The sequence below is a fragment of the Anabrus simplex genome, chromosome 8 (genome assembly GCF_040414725.1).
Source record: "Anabrus simplex isolate iqAnaSimp1 chromosome 8, ASM4041472v1, whole genome shotgun sequence".
NCBI lineage: Eukaryota > Metazoa > Arthropoda > Insecta > Orthoptera > Tettigoniidae > Anabrus > Anabrus simplex.
This window is the reverse complement of record NC_090272.1, coordinates 179,464,486-179,471,149: the sequence shown is the minus strand read 5'-3', so window position 1 is coordinate 179,471,149 and position 6,664 is coordinate 179,464,486.

Genomic DNA, 6,664 nt, shown 5'->3' with positions numbered 1-6,664 from the left:
AATGTGTCAATAATATTCATTTCATATTTCTCTCCTGTATATCTTTGTAGTTATTCAATTTTGGATTGGAATACATTTATAAGCAATATTCTAAGAAAATCACTTCCAGAAGGCTTAAAAGGTCTTCCTCAATTTGAATTACCTTTGCTCTTGTTAGATTTAATTAGGAATTTCAGACTGCCATAAACCACTACCTGCATTCTGAGAACTTTCTAAATATCTTTGCACTTAATAATGTATAAGAAACTAAGCATTCAGTTGCTGTGGATGTTATACCATATCACATTCACTGTCCTAAAAAAAAAAAAAAAATTCTCGTTTTCAACAGTTCCTATTTCGATCTTCAGTTAATATTTAGGAATGACAGTCAATTAAAAACACACTGAATGCTGCCATAACTTCCAAGTAAAAGGTAACAGTTTCAAAGTAAACTTCATGACTTCAATTAAGAAGGTGAAGTAGAATTGGTGAAATTTTACTGCATATTCTGATAATGACATTCAGTACACAGTAGAACCTCATTAATCCGGACTAATTGAGGATCTAGGTTGTCCGAATTAATGAAAGTCAGGATTAAACAAAATAATTTATGAAATGTGCCATGGTACATATTTAAGCACTTTGTTCAGTGAAAAGAACATGAACAGTACAGTATTTTAAATTTATGAAATACAAAGGTTATTTAGTATACAAGATATAATGCAATACACTATTAGGCCCTACAAAATACAGAATAATTAGTGCAGTATGAAATTAGACCATGGCAATCAAGGCACACCTTCATTGCCCTCACTTGACATGCTTACTGGTTTGAAGAAACTGCTGATCTTTTGTTGTCTTCCTTTGACATTAATTTCTTTAATAATTAACTCACCCAGATGCCTCAAAATGTTTGTTATTTGCAGATATGTTTTCATTGTTGTTATCTTCAACATATTTAATGACAATGTTTGGATGGTCTTTAATTTCACTAAGTTTTGCCTTAGGGTGAATAATATCACTTGTTTCATCCTGGTGACATCTGTTTCAGAGCTTTCTGCAGCAATCACACTTTCAATGATCTCCTCCTCTGTGTACTTTACAACATTGCGCTCGTAACTCAGCTTTATACTGCAACTGTATTATTATTATTATTATTATTATTATTATTATTATTATTATTATTATTAAATGGCTGTCTGGATTAAGCAAAGTCCATACTGATGGGGCCCAAAGTAATGAGGTTCTACTGTAATTATGTTTTGATGAGCTTCACTAAGTACAATTTCATTTAAAATTTCATAAGAGATTTGAAATCAGAACATGAATAGACAGTGAGTTTAACAAAATGATGATCAAATAGTGTATATGAATGATAGAATCAAGAACTGAATAGATGAGAAACAATATTGTGCTTTTATCATTAGATGGGTTGAGAGTAGTTTTAACAGTAAAAGAGATTTCTACTTCATTGATATTTTCAGAAATATGTTATGATCACATTAATTTACCCCCACTTGTTTTTCAGGATAAAATGATTACAAAAATAAGTGATCATAAGTTTTTCTCATTAATAAGGTCAAAACATTTTGAAATTATTTGATGTCAGATACACAGTGTGAGCCTCAGTTGAATTGCCAGTAATTTCCTGCCCCGTGTCTGGGCAAGTGGCTGATGCAATAGCCACCTGATCCATACAGTTTGTGCAGTGGTGTCATGATCTCAGCTAGTCTGCAATAAGCTCCTGTACAGCGCACAACATTGCTTCTTAGCAGTAATTGCCGATTTAGTGCATTTCATGGCTTTTGAATTAAGTGTTGAACAACGTATTTTCAAGTGTTGCATACAGTCAAAATTGTTTATAGCGGCATCGCTTTTAACGACATACTGGATGTAATGGTGAAATCTAATGGTCCCGTATATATCCTATATAAACACTGCATTTAAAAAATCGCTTAGTACGACATCGCTTATTATGACATATCGTATAAAACAACGTATTTTGATGAAATTTTCAGAGAAATGTGTCGGCTATAACATTCAATGTTGATTTTTGATTTACATATATGGGGATAGTTGACAACAATTTAATGCTATTATTGTAGATTTCAAATCAGTCTGTTAAATAGTCAAGGCAGGCATCACTGTGAAGATGATGCAAAAGAAAAGGAAAGTGTCTAATAATGAAGAAAAGTCACACATAATATGGTGATTAAAAAATGGGGATACAATCACAAAGGAATTGTATCATGCTGAACGATTTCTACAGTTTGGAAGCACAGAGATAAAAGAAGTCTCTTTTCAAAAGAAAAATCTTATAAAATCACGTAAGCTAGATCATCTGACCACGAAGATACTGAAGAATCTTTACTTAGATGCTGTAAGCAGCAAAGAACAAATAGTGTGCCAATCAATAGACCTACTCTTCAAGTGAAAGCCAACAAAATTCCTTGCAGTCCTACTCCACAAATACTGTACTGTAAATACAGTACCTATTTCAGTTATGTTTTTGAAGTTTTAACTAAATAATTTTAATTAATCATGAAAGTGTGAAACATAACACTTGAAGATATTATATTTTTAGGAAGGAAAAAAAAGTTTGTGCAACTATCGGCTAAAATGACCTTGATTGGTGGTCCCTTTGGGATAGTTATAACCGATTTCGACTGTATTTTAAAATGCAATTCAAAGTGAAATTTTGAATATTCGTGTGGCTAAACTGCAGAGATTAAACCAGAATATTATCACACACTACGATGCTTGTCTACAGGCTGAGAGAGAGTATTTCTAATGCTTATTGTAATGGGGTAAGTCTGATTGTTTTTCTGTCTGCTTTTCAATCTGATTATGCATTCATCAAAGCTGATGGGTTTCCTACGGGCTCATGGGAATGGAGTGGCGGTGACCATGCTTTCGTTTGCTGACATGCGGCATGCAGGAAAGACAGCAACCCTTGTGGGACTTGCCCTGTACTTTCATTCTTATTCTGGAAAAAATTCTCATTACATCTATTTAAGAAGAAATTTCTAAACAGTAATGGTGCTTAAATGACATCACTGCCATCCATATTCTTCTTGACTTAGAAGAGATTTCTACAAAATAATAGTAACAATGCTTAAACAATATCACTTCTGATGTAACTACACCCCCTTCTTAGAATGGCTACAGCAACTGGACATTGATTTGTAAATGTGAACGCTACCAACATTCTTGTCCTTGTATACAGCGTAAATTTTCTCTTTCTTTTGTATACTTGCCATACAATAAGTCAAATAAATAATAACAATATCACTAACATCCATGTTCTTCTTGACTTAGACCAACTTCTTAGTTCAACCTAGGCTATCAGTTAGTATACAACAATGGATTATAAGTAAATAGAAGATATTCGTTCACACCTACAGGGTGATTAAGGGCCAAATTAAATACTTGGCAATAGTAAAAACAAGTAAATATTGAACTTAAATTTGTTTCCAATTCAAGTCACTTTTATATTTTTTATTGTGACAACATCTGAAATATGAAGTGCTACCCAAAATTTACAAAAATTTGAATATCCTGCATGAACAAATAGTGGTATTAGTTCTGATACTAGATACCTTTTGGTGTATGTTTCAGCTATCAGTCTGCCAACTGGCATCCTCGTGAATGGCATCTTCAAGTTTCAACGCTTTTCTTTCCACTGTGTTCTTGTGCTTCAGCAAATTTTGAAATGGCTGATATTAAGGAGCAAAGATCTGCATTCAGTTTTGCTTCATTCTTATTAAAACTGCAGCTGAAACCCACTGAATGCTAAAGGAGGCTTTTGGTGACACACTTCTGGGTGGTTTAAGCATTTCTAAGTGGAAATCTGTGGAAGAAACATAACATTTCAGGTTGACCATCACCATACAGAATTCCTGAAGTCACCGGAATGTTTTGAGACGACTGAGGGAAGATGTGCAGTGCAAATGGCCTGACGTGGAACAGTGGGGACTGTATTATGACAATGCACCTGTACATAACTGGCTCACTGTGACAAAATGCAACACAGCCAACATTCCACACCCTACCATATTTGTCTGATCTGGCCCACTGCAACTTCTATCTCTTCCCTAAAATGAAACTCCAGTTGAAAGGATGGCATTTTGACCATACTGGAATCCCAAGAAGTGCTGAACAAACTGAAACTGGAAGAGTTCTGTGAGTGCTTCTAAAAATGGAAAAATCATTGGAATCATTGTATTCAAGCCCAGAGTGATTACTTTGCAGGTGATTATGGAAATTAGATGTTAACATAAGTATTCATGTTTTTTTGAACAAATTCTTAGAAATTCTGGGTAGCATCTCGTACTTGTACATTGCAGGAGTAGGACATCAATCATTTAATGGATTACAATTAATGTCACAATAAAATACCACTGTTTTACAGGCTAATTTGACACAATTTCTGTGTATGATCAAACAACTTCACTTACAGAAATCAAGTACAATATTTTTATCACAAGTTAACTACAAATAATGATTAATGTATACATTACAATAGAGAACAATTGTGAAAAACACACTGGTCATATGAATCCACATTTCTGTCAATAGAATATTCCTACTATAGTCAGTATTCAGAAAGACTGACAAATGAAACAGCAAGATTTAATAAACACAAATTTGCATTCACTGGACACGGGAAGAATAGTTAATGCCCTATGACGATCCAAAATTAGTAACATTTTATCCGTTTATAAAAACAGAAATGCAAGAAGTAATTTTCATTCCCATTGCTTTCAGTTTTAGAGAATGAATCTCATTAACACGTGTGTACAATATCTAAAGGCCTTTGCATTCCAATAGGTTAAATAATGTCAAAATCAGAATTTTCCACACTGCCAGAGATACAACTTTACATTCCTAAATACCAGACCAGCAAAAGCATGAAACTTGCTCTTTCTCAATAAACACATTTGAAAGATAGGAAGATTTGTGGATTACATGTACTGTTTGAAAAATTAATAAGATTTAATTACAAAATCACTTTCTATGCTTGCAAAGCCGTGGGCAAAAGTAAGTCTGAAAATAAGATGGTATTCTATGTTCATTTGATGTCTTTCTTGAGAAATACATCTTGGTTACTGTTAGTTTTACTGCATGGAGGAAGCTATTTAGCACGTTATTATGTTTAACACATTGAGCACCAGAGTCAGGACTGCCGGCCGAATTTCCAAATTTCCTGTCAGTCCACAGGGACCGCTGAGTAAACATAGAACTTGTTGGGATGATTACAGAAATGATGACTAGTTTTAAGTTTTAGACAACATCTACTTAAACAACGTCTAAGTCGAGCACGATCTTCCATTGCATAAACAATGTTCAGCCGGTGTTTAGCTAGACGAAGTTTAAAGTTTCAATATTAGTTCAAAAATGGAAATAGAAGTAACCATGCAACTTTCTGTTTGTCGCAGCCAATGAAATTCATTGGCGCATACGCCAAACGTTAGCTACACATTACTCAAATATGGTTAAGCATGAGCACAACTTGCACACAAATAAGAATATCGCTTTCGGTGGAAATAAAATCTCATATAATATCATCAACACTAAAGTGACATGCCACCATACGAGGAAGTGTAGGTTTAATTACAGTGTTGTTACGGTGAGTGTAAACTAAATAGCTTCTGCGAAGGAAAGATGAAACTATATTACTGTGTACCGAAAGATCTGTATGGGCCATATAGATGAAGCTTGCATTCTAGTGATTATAGGTTTGAAACTCACCATAGACAGTCCTGAAGATCATTTTCCGTATTTTCCCTATGTTTAAATCGGGTAAATACTAAGGCTGTTTTGATCCAAAGTGCTGATACAAATATCCTTTGTTAGCAAGGGTGCCACGAACTGTACTAGTAGTAGTAGTAGTAGTAGTTTATTCCTCTCCCTATCCAGATAATAAATTTCTTTTTTTTATTATTATTATTTTTTTATGAATGGAAAATCACAGGAATAAATAAGTTTGCATCAAAGATGAAAATGGTTCCTTTCTTTCCCAAGCGTCTAATGTTACCAACACAAGAACTGTTTTGGTTGAAGGTTAGATGATGAGACAAGAAGCATGAATGTGTTACCTCAAGTTGATCTGGAACATCTAAAACATGGCTATTTCCATTTTGGATAAGCACTTACACCAAAGGACCTTTAGATCTTGTACACAACAGCTAAATTATGCTATTACAGTAGAACCTTAACTATCCATCCTCTAACAAATTGCTTTGCAGATGATCTACTGTCAAAATAGCTCAATTCTTTAAGAGGACATGGGCTATACCACTATATTCTGCTTTATCTACCGGGATTAAACAATTATAATCTCATGTATTTATCTTTTTTCTTTAAATCAAATGTTCTTGATAGTTTCTTACTACAATGAAACAGGTTCTATAGCCTTCTGAATTACTTATTGCTGTTCCTACACCAACAGCCAATTAGAAACTTGCATAGCCATCTGTTGATGCTAAAATGTGGTCAAAGGTATCAGTTACTTGATTTTTGTTTATCTATCAAATGGATAATGAGGTTGAACTGTATACAGCATCTGACTTTAGAGACATCTGATGATTTAAAAGCATAGTGTTATAAATGTATGTTCAAACATAAAAGCAATAACTTGCACAAGCCTTACGGTATTCACATAAGCTTTGTCATTGCAATCTCC